General features: G+C 46.6%; 1 protein-coding gene across 1 annotated transcript in view; it reads right to left on the minus strand.

The window, feature by feature from the left end:
• Window positions 1-18274, minus strand: part of LOC136448660 (deleted in malignant brain tumors 1 protein-like) — a 73982-nt gene extending 55708 nt beyond the window's left edge. Inside the window, exon 1 of the mRNA XM_066448300.1 lies at window positions 18109-18274. The gene's annotated coding sequence lies outside the window, so the exon portion shown is untranslated. The remainder of the gene's footprint in view (window positions 1-18108) is intronic.
• Between the last annotated feature and the right edge of the window lie 76 nt (window positions 18275-18350).

Raw genomic sequence — 18350 nt, forward strand, 5'->3', positions numbered from 1 at the left:
CATCTCTTCCCTGCCGATGCTCACCTGTGTGTACTGCCTGACTGATAGCAGAGCCTGTGGGCATGTACATTACAGGTCAAAGAAGATGTGGTCTAACTATTAATCATTCCTTTAGAACATTAGGCTTGTTTTGTTACAGACGTACAAATGAATTTTTGACAAGATCGCTGTGACATGTCACGTGGACATGTGTCCTTTGTAGGCACTTATAATCGTCCGTCCGAGGTCGATTTGGGAATGAAAGGTCACATTAGTGTGCGTATGTCTGGATTAGAAGGTCAACGTTCGAATCGTAATTCAGTCATGAGTTAAAGACACACCAAAATAATGATGAAAAGATGACAGACGCTTTCATGTATTGTAGGGGAGGGACTTAATGCTACGGTCACATATCCAAACCGGGGCCCGGTCGGGCAGTATGCGGGAACGAAAATTATGGCATAAAAGACAGCAAAGCGCACAAACATACAAAATATCAATCATGAGTATAACTTGTGTATATTTCTTAACACACATCTTACATTTCCGTTCCCGCAAACATCCCGGCCGGGCCCCGGTTTGGACATGTGACCGTAGCATAAGCAAACATTTACGGTTGGCATCTTATCTAGTTGAATGCTTACGAAGACGATGTCTCCCTTAACTATCTAACAAGTATGTATAAATGATGATTTAACAGCTGAATATTGCTCTATTTTTTATGGCAGCCGTCTGTCTCGAAAGACAATGGCATCGTATGTACTTGAGCACTACTATAGGGCACTTGTAATGATGTAAAGATGTAGAATGGCACAGGAGAGAGTAAATAATGTGTTCATAGCCCAAGTTAAGTATGCTGTTGTGGGAACGCGTATATTGTACCATCTGCTAACCATTGTCAGCCAACTGCTAGTTAATTAAGGAAAGAGTCCAACAGTCTAATGTTTGGCTCTCCCCGGAGCTACCCTGCCGTATCCAGAGTTGTCTCCCATCAGATTTGTCTTCACATGGCGACACTTCTGGATAGCCAGAATGCGCTCCTTCCGGTGTAGCCATGCGCGCTGGTTGGTACAAGGGTGCAGTCAATCATGGTGATTGACAGGACCACCATCAGTAATCATTCACGCCAAGGTTTCCATATTTGGTTCGCATTCCTGCATATCCATGATCCGTGTTCGTGTTAACGACCGCTAGCTGTGATTGTTTACGCCCGGGTTCCATATTTGGTTCGACTTTGCGAGACATGTTGAAACATACTGCTACTCCGCTGAATCACAGCGAACGATGTCCACTGCTTTTCTCGCAACCGTCGATCCTAAAATTCCACACATAATGTGGGAGATAGACTGACCCATGGACTCCCTAATAAAAGTTTGGTTTTGCAAACTGCTTTACTCAATTTAAAGTATCGACGATAAACCTAACCCGGAAGTAACACAGAGCGCATCCTGGATAGACACACAGTTGCTATCCCAATATGTCGGCAAATGGCGACGTTTCTGGATATCCAGAATCCGCTCTTCTGCTGACTATCCCAATATGTCGGCAAATGGCGACGTTTCTGGATATCCAGAATCCGCTCTTCTGCTGACTATCCCAATATGTCGGCAAATGGCGACGTTTCTGGATATCCAGAATCCGCTCTTCTGCTGACGACCGCCCGCAGTGATTGTTTACGCCCGGGTTTCCATTATTTGATTCGCGCTGAATCACGGCGGACGATGTCCACTGTTTTTCTTGCAACCGTTGATACTAAAATTCTACACAGTAATGTGGGAGAAATTAGACTGACCCGTGGACTCCCTAATAATAGTTTGGTTTTGAAAACTGTTTTGCTCAATTTAAAGTATCGACGATAAACCTAACCCGGAAGTGACACAGAGCACATCCTGGATAGACACCCTTGGTTATCCCAAAGCTGCACTCTTGGCTTGGGACGTGTTTGGAATAACCAAGGTTGTCTTCTGGCTACGATAATCACATGCAAGATAGTCTCCGCCTTTAAAACACGAAGCTCCTCCCCCAAGAGCACGATCTGGATAGACACCCTTGGCTATCCCAAACGTGCTCCGCCTGGAGCACATCCTGGATATCCAAAACCTGCACCCTTGGCTTGGGACGTGTTCTGGCTATCCAGAAAGTGCTCCGGAGCGGTTTCTAGATAGGAGCGGTTTCTGGATACAACAACCCTGTAATCACTGTGGCGCCTCGCATTGTGCGCCTGTCTATCACGGGACGGGCAGACAGACACCACTCGGGAGAACCACCTGTGAATGGTGCCGGGTAGCCCGAGTAACGCGCTTCTAGTCTCTTTGTCCAAAGGTTACACACACTTAGCACTAATACATCATATAGACTCTATATGATGTCTTAGTGCGAAGTGTGTGAAACCTTTGGACAGTTTTTCCCATACGGTACACCAATGACATAATTGATGCGAAACTTCTATCATAGCGATCTTTTCAATGTATCTCTTGTCTTGGACATGTTGTGGTCTCGACATTTGGCTGGCAGATAGCTTTTGACGTCAGGGCAAAGTGGGGCAGGTTCGGGCCCCATCACTCTAGCCTCAAACCCAGTCGTGAACACTGTACCCGCTGTACATTAAGACAAGGTAGGTGCTAGAAGTGAGCGGGTACAGCGTTGGCGGCTGGCGTTGAGGCTGACGAGCCACGGGGAAGGGGGCCCTGTCAGCCCCGACAGTGAGAGATTGTGTAACGCGGGCTAGTTGCTGATGGATAGTCTAAACACTTCACAGTGTGTAACCGAGATGTTTGTTTGAATTCACGGGAGGGGTCTGGAAGCGATGTGATCTATGAAATGATGGCAGGATTGTCAGAAGTGAAAGCTCAGCTTTGATAAAATGTAGCACGAACGTAGACTACGGTAGAGTAGGGCAGGGCAGGGCAGAGGCCAAGTAGCGACTGCAGAATTCCAAGTTGGGCAACTCTTTTGTATCACAATCCGACACACGTATCTAAGAAGATCACCTCTAACGCCATAATTGTAGGTGATTTGGTGCCCTTCAGGAAATCCGGCTATATTATGATTACAGTTCTGCTAATGTACGGGGCTACTTTAGTACTTAGGCCATGCTTTCACTGCATCCGGACTTACATACAAGATGCAACTGTCTGATTTTGTGTTCCAGATATGTAAAGGCCCTTTGATTTTGTGGTATACAATCTCTATGGGCTGTCAAATGTAACTTGCTTATTTGGTTTTAAAACACTTTTGTAATCATAGCTTGATGCAGACCTAGATGAAAACACAAACAACCTGCAAGGAACCTTTCTTAGAAAGTGAAAGTATGTTGTTAGACAAGGTAATCGCAACAAGGTGCTAACGGCTACATGTTTGTTTACGGGGGCGACACCTGCCATGCATAGGGTGGTTGAACAACAAATGAGAGTCTCCGAGTCTTTGTTTGTTTGCTTGTTTTGCCTTCTCCCATCCTGCTATCAATGGAATCTGAATTGGATAATCGGTAAAATTTCCCTTTGGCGTAACACACCAGCTTTGCAGGCACGCAGCTGGCTATTTAATGCCTCAATAGGTCATCATCTAACACTAACTTCCGTTTGAATGTATCTCGTGAAGAGTCCACTATCGCGTTTGCTTACGAGTCTCAATCTACAATATGTCGTGGCTTTGGTTTCAATATTTGTTTTTTTTTTGTATCTGTTTGATTGTATTTTGTTATATCCGTTGTTTCGATGACGCGATACTAACATAAGCCACCAGCTTGAGCATGCCGTCTTCAAGTCCTGTAATCAAATGTCATGTAATAAAAAAAGAAATAAAAAAATATGTCGTGATACAAGTAGTTGATATTATGAAGCCATATCAGTTTCAACCCTTCTTTCCACACAAGACGTCTTATCTGACATTCTCTCCGTCTTGAGACGCCCCAGGGAACTCATTAAGATTCGGGAATAGCTGACGACGTAAAAATCAGACGATAAAACCAGCCCGAGTCCCAGTGTGCCGAAACTCGCCCCGGGCCCTGTGATATATCAGAACACAGGAATTCGGATTAATCTGACAGCTGAGTTCATTTTTTCAAAATTGTTATTTCAAGTCAGAATAGGATGGCGATCATCTACACTGAAGACAATACTTTGGACAGTACTAGTCCTTAGTTTAAACGGCCGGGTGTACGTTTCATTTCCGTGCTGACACTAGCCCCGGGGGATTTAGTAGTATACTAGTATCAGAGCACAGAATCCAGTTTACTTTGACAGCTAGAGATTCTTGACAGTATAGGACGGTGATTTCATCTAATATAAGGGCAATGCTTTTTTAAATGTTAGGACAGTCATACTTGCACCCTTTGTTTAAACGGCCTGGTGTGAGTGTCATTTCAGTGCTGAAACTCTCCCCGGCTTCTGTGGTATATCAGAACACAGACATTAGGTTTCCTCTGACAGCCAGAGTTTCAGGTATTTAAATGAGCACATAAAGTTGACTTATTGGTACATTGATGACAGGAAGATGTTGTCAAATGTTGTCAAGAGTAATATATTTGGATTTGTAGTTCCTGCAACGTGCTACCGTTGTCCATCTACCCAAATGTGCTACATTCCTTTGTCTCTCTCTTTCTCTCTCTCTCTCTCTCTCTCTCTCTCTCTCTCTCTCTCTCTCTCTCTCTCTCTCTCTCTCCCCTCTCTGTTACTCTTTAAATCATGGCAAAAGTCAGTGCGCGCATACATGGAATTCATACAATCACGACCACATGGCCTCACAAGCCCGTATGAGACAATTTTCCATCATTAGCTTATTATACCTTAATTGGGATGTAAACAGGACAATGCACTATTCATGGGCTGAAAGCTAAAAACCTTTTTCAGTCTTTGCAAATTGGCCAAAATTAATGCGCGCAGTGATGTAATACATACAATCAAGCACCCCTAGCCTAACATTCCCATGTGGGACACGTCTTCTTGTATTAGCGTGTTCATCTGCAGTACAATACTGTCTAAATGGGTACCATTATGCAGTGCTGGGATGGCGCAAGTCGCCTGGAGCACAAGAAATTATGTCCATCATTACCATCTCATCAGAGATACAAATCTTGCTGATAAGGTTTCCATGTCGCACGAATGATGAATTCTTTTGGCCCTCGGAGTCCCAAGATCGCCTACCTGTCGGAAGAACCAACATTTCCTCTTTTACCCGCGGACACTGGCTGGATTCTCTTCGGGCCTCCCGGGAAGTCCTCCCGACGACCGCCGGGCCCTTTTACGATCCAGCCCACCGACAACATCGTTAGTTTCTGTTATCGTGCGCCATTGCCATGTAAAACTCAGCACAATGCAGTCTTTATGCGCGCTATTATGTTGTACTGGAAGGACGAATGACACTCACACAAGGCGCCCGCGGCACGAGAAATTATCCCCATTATCACACCTTATCACTGGTATAAATCTCACTGATAAGGTTCTCACGCTGTGAGAATGATAAATGGTTTCCCCAGGCTTCACAACACAAGGACAGAAATCACACACAATGCTGCAGAAAAAACATCCATGAAGCACAATAAAAGACTCTTTTTCTGAATCATCTGACCCAAAACAAGTAAGGGGAGAGCTGATAAAGGTAAGCAAACTGCAAAAGTATAAAGAGTTTTACAGTGACGCTCGTATTAGATCGGTACGAGTACATACACATAAAAACATAATTCAAGAAGGCTGACCATTGTTCGGTTTACAAATGCTGCGGTCAATGACCTTAGAAAGAAGTGATTTAAAAGGTTGGTCGTCCTTGCAGCTTCCTTTGTTGCTACTTTGAACTTTCTTATTCCTTTCTAAACGTAGACCAACGACATGCAACTTTAAGCTAGCTGCAGAGAAACTGTGTTCTCCTGACGAATATTTGCTCTACATGTGAGCTTTCAAAATGTTTTAGATTCATATTTATGACTAATGTATAAAGATGTCCAACGCGAAAGGCAGTGTCCAGAGCTTCGCTTCTTCGACGTTTGCACGCGCGACTTGAAACTGTTCAACACATCGGAACAGATTGGGAGGACCTCGCCCAGATCATTCCCCTTGCTTGGCGGCACAAGCTTTACCAACACAGTTTGTGTCAAAAACTTGCAAAATGATCTGATCTAAGAGTCTGACAAAGACGTAGAGCTAGAATTTATGAACCATGCGTCAGCCGAAGAAAAATTACCGTCGCCGGCGACGTCGCAGACAACAACAGTCGCACGACCATTTAACTGTTGTCGGTGTAAAGCGGGCCTTAGATGATGATTATAAGAGCGACAACGAAATTCATTTGTGGCACCTGTAGCATAGGCCATAGCCTGGTACCCAGACATATCATAGAGAGGAGACTCGGCAGCTGGATACCAGGCTACCTGTAGCACGCCTCGGCCCGCGGTCGTCATCATCGGCGCTGAACACATCGTCCTACAGGACGTAAAAGACTAAAGAAGATGATGAACTTTATTGCTCGACAATTGTACATGGCATAATGTATGGCAACAATAACAAGGCAATCAATACAATGAAGACGAATGCACTTAGCCTGGCCGGGTGCCATCAGATTACTACCGGGGCTCCTACACTCGCTCCTTTTTTCAGGGTAGCGAGTGTGGGAGCCCCGGTCGTAATTGGATGGCACCCAGACTAACCTACACTAATACAGTGCGACTTGAGGTTAGAACACAGCAGATGTGTTATTTCCACCACAGCCCACCTGCTGTTCGCCTCCCTAAACATTTACACAGTCATAATCAGACGATAACACCGCACGGGAGGGGAGATCGCCGGCCCATACTGCCCACGTCGTGTGCATGATAGCCTGGGTGCCAGACAGTTTCCAGGGCCTAAACAGGCTCTCTAGCCTGAGTACCAGCCTCCGTAGTGACCGCTGGCTCAAAAAAAATCACCGTGGCTAGCAAGCGAATTTTTTTGAGCCAGCGGTCACTACGGAGGCTGGTACTCAGGCCACAGGCTCTCGGCTCCAGGGCCAACATTAGCCTGTGTTTACACAAGCTCTCGCTGGCGGAGTTTATAGTTACAGGATCTTACAGTCGGCCCGGCCGCTAGGAGCGCGATTTAGTCAGGCTAGGGCCAACATGTCCCCGAAGAAATTCTACAACAGGCCCCCCTGATGCTGAGTTAGGTGCAGACCCTGGGAACAGTCTGGCACCCAGACTAATATTTCAAACTACAGGTAACTGAATCCCACCCCGTGAAATCCCCCGGAGTGCGCTAATTGATCTGGGCGGGCAGACAACACTCCCTGTACCGAGGAGATCCCGGGATGCCTTCGGTGGGCTGGGCAGTCTGAATGGCCTCTCTGTTGTCCAGGGGTCGACCCGACTGGTTCCAATTAAACAGTAATCTTTGCCCCAGTCGTTCTACAGATGAGTCAGTGTTGACACAGGTTTTCTCCATAATTACCGGACAACCGTCCTTATCAAACTCCGTCTCAGGTGTCTCCACCTGACCAATGTCTCAGAGCATCTGTTCTTCGGACAGACGAGTCTTCTTGGGATTACCAGGGCAAGCCTTTTGCAGTAGCCGTTTAGCCCAGTATCCAAACCTATTCCTGTAAATGCATTTAAGTTCGCGTGGTTTTAATTTCGCGGTTGGGAAAGAATGGAGTGTTCGCGGTGGTTGCAAGTTTGAGACAATAGTGGACAAGGGGGTAGGAGGGCCAAACATTTTGCGATGGTTGTAAGTTCGCGGCGAACAGCTTACCGCGAAAACCGCGAACATAAAACCACCGCAAACATTTCTGCATTTACACTATAGCTGCCGAGTCTCATTCGTCGTATTTACGAAAGAGGACGGAAGAGACCCTATAAGAAAAATCATAATAGCTTTGGATACCACACTAGTAGCCTTTTTTAGACCTGTTGAACAGCTTCCCCTTTGCATCTCCAAACAGATCTCCAACTAGAATCATAGTAGGATTGGTCTGGACCAATCGTAGGGAATAATGCTGGAGGAAGCGACCTCTGACCTCCGCTCGTGCCACGCTCACAACGCGAAATCCGCCGCCTCGTGCGGCCGGCTCGCCTCCCTTGCAATTGACACCCCATTCGAGCGCTTCGCTTGTTCGCCTCTACAAACAGTCCCCAAGCGAGACTCAGAAAAACGCAGGGTGGTCGTGGACCTCAGCTTCCCCCCAGGATCTTCTGTGAACAGCGGTATCCCGGCGCAGGAATACCTGGGCGACCAGTTCACACTCACTCTCCCCAGCTACGACGCATTGTCACTGTTACCACCGTCCCGCCCCTGCTGCAATTTCGTTTCCACGAACGATCAGAATTGTGTAAATTTACCAATACCGTACGTAAATGCTACACCGCAGCTTGTGTTGTAACTGCCGGCCGCCAAGGCCACAGTCCTTGGCCGTTGATGTCTTTGTACAACCAATAAGCCTCTATTACAGAGCAGACGCACATATTAAAGACATCACATGCCCAGAATCGTCATATGTAGGACATATAGGCCAGTAGAGTGTCCATAGTGCCACCCGAAGCCTACAGGGTAGTCTAGATCTGCCTGGAGGTTATGTTTCATAACTATTCTCAACAGCTTATATTCGTACCTGTATGTGTGAATCATTCAGTTACCTTTGGTCTTTCTGTTGCTGAATAGACCGCGGAATATTTTCTGGGACACACGATCAGGTTTAAACAGATGTTTTTAGTCCGGCCGCCAGTTGCATGGTGTTGGCCCTATCGGTTCCATCTAAGACCTTTGAAGCTATTATCGCGTCTCGACAATGTAACTCTACGCCCTTTCTAAGGGATTATAAGCCTATATATGTCGAACTTCTGTATAACAAATCCATGCACAGCACAGAAATAAGACATGTTCCATAGATGGCATCCACACACAAACATTGATTTGGGTGTTGCCCGAAAAATAGAGTTTCTTTTGACAGGCTGGTTCACAACTGATTATCCGAAGCCACAAGTCGGTCAGGAAATTGTTTTACGTCATAAAAACTGTTAGACTCTACTAAAACGATCTCAAAATGGGGAAGATAATTGTAACGACATTGTCAAAAGTAAACAATGTATGTCTTAAAAGGTCCATTGTAACTTCAAAGATCTTCAAAGCTTTGAGCTAACTTTGTTTGATCTATTTAATACAATGCTAAACTTTCTTCCAACACTAAAAAGGCTTTCACGGATCAAATTTTCAACGACCACTGTCGCCTTCTTCTTCTTCTTCAAGATCAATCACTTCCGAACATATACTCACGAGAGTTACGTAACTTTATTGACACGTGTCTTTACGGATGATCTTTGTTTGTTTAATTGTTTGTGAGTTCGTCCGTTTTTATCTCCCACTGTGTCATCATATCTTCGCTCCCCAGATGATTTCAACCATGAAATCGAATTAGTTTGGCCTAAAGACCTTTTCCACGCTCTTTACTTCCCACTGTATGAAACAAAGTCCGTCATCAGAACAATTAGGACTTTCCCGCCCGTGTGGCTCCGTCTGGTCCTGTCGGGGAGAGTCGGTAATGTTCGGGCAGGACAGGGGAGGAGGATAGGCTCACAGGGGTGGACCGTTAATTGTGTTGGGGACGTTGCTGTTATACATTGAAGACTTTAACTAGCCTGGACGCCATCCTGTTGGCCCTGAACACAGTCTGGCACCCAGGCTATATTCTAGTCCAACAGGCAAAGGTGAAGTGCTGGTGCAAACACCCCCATCTTTTTTCGATAAGCGTGGTGAGTGGAGATTGGATAGTCGCAAAGGGGTGAGGGTTGGACGTGGGGTTAGCTACCCACTCTGTGAAAACGACCATTGCTACAGAACAAAATCTACCAGTGCTGTGACTCAAGGCCCTCGACGTCCCGGGAGGAGCTTGAGGCTCCCTCATAGGATCTCCAAAGAACGTGGCATAAACGATACTACCTAGACAGTATGGCAATGCAGTACAGCAGTGCACCTCAATCAGACTCACAATGACAATATTACATGGATCCGTGTGACAATGACAACACGTACAACCTGCAGTTTGAAAGGAAGTCGTTGGGTGGATTGCCCGCCTGAAGGGAACTGAAGATCTGCTTGGAGCAGGCCCTGGCTTGGAGGTTATCCTGGCGATTGAGTAATGATGTCCGACACCTAAAATGACTAACACGGCAACAGTCTGCCCCGGGTCAGCCCCTTTACCTGCCCCATATGTCCGGAGGGCGGAGGTCAGCGCCAGGTTGGACGGGGGACGACCGGCGCAATCCGCGGTGCAAATTGCCGTGACGACCCGCGAGCTGTAAATCATCGCTACGGGGTCGCACCGCGCGTGTCCCGACACCGCAAGGTCTTAGGTAGCCCTACGGGGGTAGGCCTCGCGTGTCCCGACACCGAGGGTCGGCAGGTAGGACAGGTAGCCCTGCGGGGGTAGGCCTCACGTGTCCCGATAGCCGACAGGTAACGCTACGGGGGCAGGCCTCACGTGTTCTCGACACCGAATGTCGACATTTAGCCCTACGGGGGCAGGCCTCACGTGCTCCGACACCGAACGTCGGCAGCTAGCCCTGCGGAGATAGGCCTCACGTGTCCCGATGGCCGACAGGTAACGCTACGGGGGCAGGCCTCACGTGCTCCGACACCGAACGTCGGCAGCTAGCCCTATGGGGGCAGGCCTCCCGTGTCCCGACGGGAGACAGGTCACGCTATGGGGGAAGGCCTTGCGTTTCCCGACACGGAACACCGGCAGGTAGCCCTACGGGGGCAGGCCTCCCGTGTCCCGACGGCCGACAGTTAGCTTTGGGAAAGGGGGGTCTGTCTCAAGAACTAGTGAACGACTCAACAAGCTATGAATCGAACAAAGCACGTAAAATCTACTCATTGACCCAAGACTCACACCTGTAGGGCTGACTTCCGAAATTCTTACTTCAAATCGCCTAGTAAAGGGGGCTTGATCAAGGCCACATTCGTCTTACGATATCTTTGTCTTAAGACTTTCAGCAAGACCAAACCGTCGATGCGATGATGATCTACAGCAATGTACGCATTCTTTCCGTCACAACAATTTTGGACGACACATCATCAAAGATGGCCCCAAGAAAGTCTTCAATTTGCTGTCGCATCAAAGGCGACCGGGGCCTATCGGTAAAAGGTGAAACGTACACCTCGGGACAAGAATTCGCTTTAAGAAACACCATAGAATCGGCGCCAAGACATAAAAAGTCTTGGCCTTGAGCCCCAAGGGCACTTTTCTTTACGAGCACCCCGAGAAGGCTTGTTAACATGTTTGCAGCTCGTAACATTTTGGCGGCATTCCCGACATAGCCCCTTTTTAGAGTAGGATACATATTTGGGACATGGCTTGGCCATCGGGGACTGACTCTCCGATTACAACACAGAAAATAGGACCTACGAAGTAAGTAGATAGTCGTAAGCAAACGGTTACACACACACGTACATACAAGCACACAGACATGCGCGCAGACACACAGGCAGACATACATACATACATACATACAAGCACACAGACACATAACGTTACACACAGACATACAAGCACACAGACACACATAAAGGCACACAGACACAAACACACATACAAGCACACATACACACACATGCAAGCCCACAGACACACATACACACATAAAAGCAAACACACACACAGTGAGACACACATACAGTGACCCCGCGCGTCTGCTTGGAGATAGTTGTGAACGGTATCTGTCGTTAGTTTTCAATGCCGGACGTTAGCTATATGAGGAGAATGATGACGTCATCACGACTGTACGCACTGTCTTATCAACTCAATTGAAAATGACGTCATATCTAGGATTGCGTGTCCTTGACAATTATTCTGTCCTTGATCCAAAACAAGCCATCAACACAGCGTCTTCAGTCAACACAACACAACAGTAAAACAGCTGGGCGTGATTCACCCCCACAATCTTATCATCCCGAGCAGTCTTCCAAGAAAGGAGTCTTAGAATCGTTGACATTTAAGAGATTGTGAGGAGAAGACTTCCAAAATATTTTGTTAACAATCGTGCGTTAAAATCAAAGGTCAGGTATTGTCCGCCCAGCTGGTGATCATGTCAAGTTGCGTAAGTCTGTAATGTGTTACTTCCGTGACGTAAAATCTTCCCCAAAACACTTTTACGAGACTCGAGTTAAACATATGTTAAAGGGGATCTTATGGCATTCAGCGAGTGATTTTGTTTGTTTTTAACAAATATCCTTTTCCAAAATACGAGTGGGCACTCTTCCCTGGGATTGTCCGTCATGGAACTGTCAATGATGTCTAAATGCTGTCTCTGTTGGGTTTGACCTTTTCTGAAACAGTGTAGGACGAAAGATCCTACTTTTTCTGTTATGTGTGGGTTCTGTGATGTTAAGAGGAGTGTGCTTTTCTTTCCGTCGATGAACGTGGAGAAATTATGATGGAATTTGGTGGCTTCTCCTGAGCTCTCTTCTTTCGTGATCGCAGAAGGAACAGTTTGAAACAAATATTAGGCATATACGGATCCATAAAAACACAAAAGAGAACAAACAAAATCCAAGGGACTGACCAGCAAACCCCGTTGATAGGTCAAGAAACAAGACTTAATCTTCCAAAATATTTTGTTCCCGGCCCCAGCTGGTTATCATTATGACATGTGTGAGGTGGTTGTCAATATTATTCGCGCCTGTGACCTTGGCAGTGAACGTGACCTCCTCCACGCTCTAATTCTTAAAGTAACCTGCAGTTGACCTTATTTACAACACGCCCCAAAGTTGGACATGGGGCGTCTAGTTTGGCTCAGTAAGTCGGTAGTAAGGCCTTGCATCACACACTGAAATGTACAACATTGCATCCCTAAGACAAAATTGCAGAGCATTGTACAACATGAACATTAACAGTAAATTGCAGAAAGGCTAAATTTCAGAGTACTCTACCATACTTATTAGAGGCACCTCCTATGTTAGACTTGCAATACGAAACAAAATGAATGGACCTACCAAAATTGGATCTGTTATAAGCTATGAGTCTTGACCATTAAAATATGATCCATGGTGTTAAAGTATGATTTGAAAGACAACAAAACACACGAGACTTACAAAAAGCACGTCTTTCAGTAACAATGAAATTCGTTTGAGCTTCATCAGATTTTTGGTCGCCCAATGGTCATCTCCTCAATAGAAAGAGAGCATAAGTGAGTAGGATATCGGCTATGATCAATAGATTCAATACAATCAGAATTGAGTGCTGATTTCTTATCAACCAAAAGAAACGTCTATCAGACAATGGTGATGTCTGCGTTTTTCTCTGGGGGTTGTGTTGAAAAAAATCAATTTTGGAAAGTGGTTATCGTCCCAATCATGCCAGGGCGCACCCTGACTCTCATCGAAAAATTCGCGATCCGGCCGCACTTGCGAGGGGAGAGACCGCCGGTATAGTCTGGCTGTGATGTCAACATTGTAGTCTGTGGGGTTCTCTTCGGTACGGACTGATTAACACTATGTCCTTGCCGATGGGTTGCAACATTTTTTGCTACAATGTGATGCCCTTGTGGCATTTGTTATGGGTGCATGCCTTTCCCCATTAGTTATACATGTAGCTAAATTCACTGTTGTTAATAGGGCCTTCCTGCCTTGTCAGTCAAATGCAATATCCAAGCAGATGTTGGGGTGAAAAATCGCATTTCTAATGTTCTCTTTCTTCCCCGTTCTTCTGACCTTCTCATCCCATTTGACAGAAAAAAACGTGGCAGTCAGAATATATTACGACCTTCCCTAGCTTCCAACATCTACTTGTAGATAGAATCACGCACATGTGACCTTCAGTACGTCACGAGGTCACCACCACGACAGGACAGAACAGTCCCATTGTTCACCTGCCGCCGCAGTCAAGGAATCTCTGACGAGAATCTTGTGAATTTCACAAGCGACTTGACACGAACAATTGTGACGTAGGACACCTCAGCGGTGCGCTGCCTCAGGCTGCTCGTGCGGTGTCTACCGCACCGATCCACGGACTGCTACATAACTGCTAACCTTGGTATAGTCGCCATGTCCCAAACTACATAACGTTAGGTAACTCACACACACACACACACACACACACACACACACACACACACACACACACACACACACACACACACACACACACACACACACACACACACACATACACACACACATACACACACACACACACAACGTGTCCACAGGGTTTTCGTCAAAATAAACTTTGTAATGTTTCATGCGGAAGATAGAACATCCCGTGGAGAGAAATCTGTAGCCACCATACGATTGATTGATTGCTTGACTGATTGATTGATGGCTCGATATTAATCAAATTGGCGAGAACAGTTGGGACGCACAACGCCTCAGGCTTCTCGTGCGGTATCTGTTGGCACCGATCCATGGACTGGTGACCTTGTGATTGCCGCCGTGCCCCAAACTACATAACGTTAGGTAACTCACTCACACACACAGACACACACACAGACACACACACACACACAGACACACACACGCGCGCGCGCGCGCACGCACACCGATCCATGAACTGGTGACCTTGTGATTGCTGCCGTGTCCCACACTATGTACTACGGAAGTAATATCACCTTTCCACCTAGGTAGCGACCATATATCATTGATTGATGATGGTTGATCACTCGGTATAAAGCTGTCTGAAGTTTCAACCACTCTCCTACTGTGGCCCAAACCTAGCCTCCACCAGGCCTCTCAGGCTACGGGGGTATGGATCGTAGACTGACAGCTAGCGCAGCTAGTCTGGTAGAGTCTAACCCAAACGCATAGCTTCCAATCTTGCTGACGGGGTAGAGACCGTTGCAAGCGGACTAAGCTTATCAAAACTGGACTCCAGGCTAGCCCAACTACTGCATAAGCTAGCTTCGGTGATGTCTGGTAGAGTCTATAACGAGGGCGTGACGAAGGGAAGAAGTCGAGCATCCAGTGGGGTCATAGTGCACGGGAGGGGGGTCTCGCGCCCTAGTTGGACCGACCCGATGGTGCACTCTAGTGACTTCTGCTTACAGTTGGGGTTACCGAAGAACCTTCAATAACAGGTTCAGGTCCGTTCTGGGTCGGGAGCATCTGTTACAGATATCGGTGTTGTCTGTCAGCCACCATGAGGTGGTCACGGGCACATTTGTCGTGCAAGTTGCTGGAGGTATTAGGTATTCTTCTTTGGGTTTAGGCAGCCAGCATCAACATGTTGATGAATCTGCTGCGCAATATGAAGTCATCCTCACAGGATCATCCTGTCAACAGTGCCGATTTTTTATACAGGATCATCCTGTCAACAGTGAAAATCCTGCCAACAGTGAAAATCCTGCCAACAGTGAAAATTTTTCCTACTCATCCTGTCAACAGTACGAATTTTTCCCTCGTGTCAATAGCTTCAGGCACAATTCAGCTGTTTTGTGACGATACATATTGTTGTAGAGCCTTCACACACACACACACACACACACACACACCTTTCGTAGAGCCTTCACGTAAAGCCCAGTCGTAGAGCCGTGTCAACGGTCTGTTCTGAAAACCCTACGACTGATGCCTGGAGAGGGAAATGGTAGAGAGTATGCAAGGGGCGTGACGAAGTGAAGACGTTGACCACCATTGGTCCGGAACATTTGTTACAGGTGGAGAGGTCGTCTGTAAACCACACAGACGTAATGTCCATCTGCCGAAGAATCGGCAATTACTGACATGTATCGGGTCAACCGACTGTAAGGTTGTCGGTACACCCCTACTCTTTTTTCGAAAGGTGTGGTGGGTTCTTTAACGTGCGTGGGATGTGGCTCTCTCCAAACACGGGACCTCCATTTAACATCCTATCGAGGGACGTCACTAACCTGGGCTACGTACTCAATTACACCTGAGTGAAGTGAGGAAGGTCGTGTATAGCGCCTTTTCCAAGGGCACCAGATAGGTGACATGGTAGGATTCGAACTCGGGACCACTTGGTTCAGAGCCGAACGCTCTGCCGTTGCGCCACACGACCCTTACCTACATCAAACTGCGCAGAGTGCAGGCTCGACTCTGTTCACGGGTCACACGTTGTTACACTATTAGACACAACCGTCAACTTAATTTAGCGGGCAAGTACAGAGAATAACACGGTGTGCACTGAAGCGGAAAACAGACCGAAGCGTCGAAAAGGTCCAGACTTATTTGATTAAATCTAAACCTGCAATCATGACAAAGGAGTAACGACCTGAGCTGCCAAGGACGAGAAGCATTGTGCTGGACTATTGAGTGAATTCACATCATACAAATCAAGGCCGCCTAAAGCTGTATATGGCCTCGCTCCCGAGGACAATTTTCAAAAGAAAAATCTCACATGTTGCTGTCAAAAAATAAAAAAAAGGAATTTATAGAGTTTTTTAAAGCAAATTGACAGCTTTTTTACAGCACACATCTTCATGGTGTTGTTGCACAGCTAGGTTGTAGCGTTACGAAGTTGACGAGGCACTAGAGTGATTTATACATGACAGAATCACTAAGGACAACAGATAGCTCTTATCCTCTTCTAATTGAGCGGAATTAATTCGCACACCGAGGCCGCCCGTGTCCTGAAGTAGAGTCTGTCCTGACCACGAGGCCGATTTTCACACGAAAACCTTGTTAAAGGTATCACATTACCAATGTCTCAAAACTCCATATTGTCAACGTTCGGTCCCTTGAACTCTTAGACTGCCAATTGAGTAAATTTAATTTTCTGCCATTCAATGCCTTCGATGTCTTTTAGTAGCACTTCTCTTTGAGGAGGAAACAACTAGCAGAGGTGATTAATCACATGTATTGCCCCCTCCCCTCCGTTTTGTAAATGGAGAAGTTTGATAAAGAAACAAAGAAAAGTGGAACCTCGGTGTTGTTGTCATTCACATATCACCAGACCGTTCGGGGAGAGAAAGCAGGGCTGAGGAAAAAGCGACAAGATTCCCTACTTTTCCACTACACATCCTGGAAAGCTGAAAACGGGCTGAAACAAGTGGTTTAGATCCCTCGATCTAGATGTCCATGGATGGGTACAGGATGGGTGCATACTAAAAGCTTCGTGTAAATAGACTTACAGCCATTTACTTCATCTGGCTGATCCGCATTATTATCCAGATAAGTAAGTAATTTTATTTGCAAGTTCTTGCCCGAGGGCTAATTGCAACATGAAATAATACATAGTAAGGGTATACTGTACAGATAGTGCGAGTTAACAATGTTTACTCTCCAAGCAGAGGAGTGGGTCCGGCAGGTTTTTGACGTGTTTTTAGGCGTTTTTGTCGAGCTTTCTACTTTGTCATGGTTTCTTTCTATCTTTAACCCACACCCACCTGTGGGTTAAAGATAGAAAGAAACCATGACAAAGTAGAAAGCCCGACAAAAACGCCTAAAAACACGTCAAAAACCTGCCGGACCCACTCCTCTGCTTGGAGAGTAAACAATGTTGACATTATGAACCACTCACTTGATTTGACGCAGTGTCAACTATCCCTATAATTACTAGGGACAAGGACGTCCGTACAACAACATAGTTACAAGCTCCGTGTCGACAGTGGTGAGGCGCAGCTAACCTTATTAAGCGTACAGACGAGTGGACACACAAGCCAACATCCATTATATAGCAGGCCGTACAAAGATATGCGGTAGTGATCAGGACTCATGCTAAACTATTATCAGACGCTGAAAACATCCGCCAAGTCATTGTAAGCCTTCCTTAGAACACCCAGGCCATTCGTGACGGACAACAAATTCCCCCGGCGCTACAGATTTTCATCGCCAAACAATTCATCAAACAATTAACCCTTAAGCTGCCGCTCCCGGTTACACCCGGGATACATACTAGGCATATCTACTGTTGGTTTGTTTTTTTCAAGTCCGACGTGTCCAGAAAGACCAGTGACAGGGATTCGAGGGAGGCCCATACACAGCTGTACAGATGTAGCACAAAATACCTGTTTTGGAAGGCTGAATGTTTACGTTATTGGCACTCATTCGCCCTTTTCATCGATTTTCATGTAGCAAATGACAGGGTGTCCCGAAAATTTCATCCTCCTGCGATGTCGGGGAGGTGACAGGTTTAGTCCTCCAGGATACTTCCCAGAGCATTCCCCCATAGGTTGCATTGCCAGTGAGTCAGTGACTATAGTGAAATGTAGGAAAGACTCACCGTGAAAATCCCAGCTGTCTGCAGACGACGTCAGCGTCAGGCTTCCCCCAATCGTCGTCGCAGACGGTCCCCCAGGTGCCGTCGTGATGCACCTCCACCCGCCCCCTGTGCGTCACGCCGTCGCCGCCGCCTCGCAGCCGGACCTCGCCCGTCCGCGCTCTCAGTCGGCCTGGGGGAAACAGAGTTTATTGGTTGGTTTATTAACAAAATCCAATAGTCTACATCCATTAGTCAAAGAGAAC

This window comes from Branchiostoma lanceolatum, chromosome 14 (assembly GCF_035083965.1).
Source record: "Branchiostoma lanceolatum isolate klBraLanc5 chromosome 14, klBraLanc5.hap2, whole genome shotgun sequence".
NCBI lineage: Eukaryota > Metazoa > Chordata > Leptocardii > Amphioxiformes > Branchiostomatidae > Branchiostoma > Branchiostoma lanceolatum.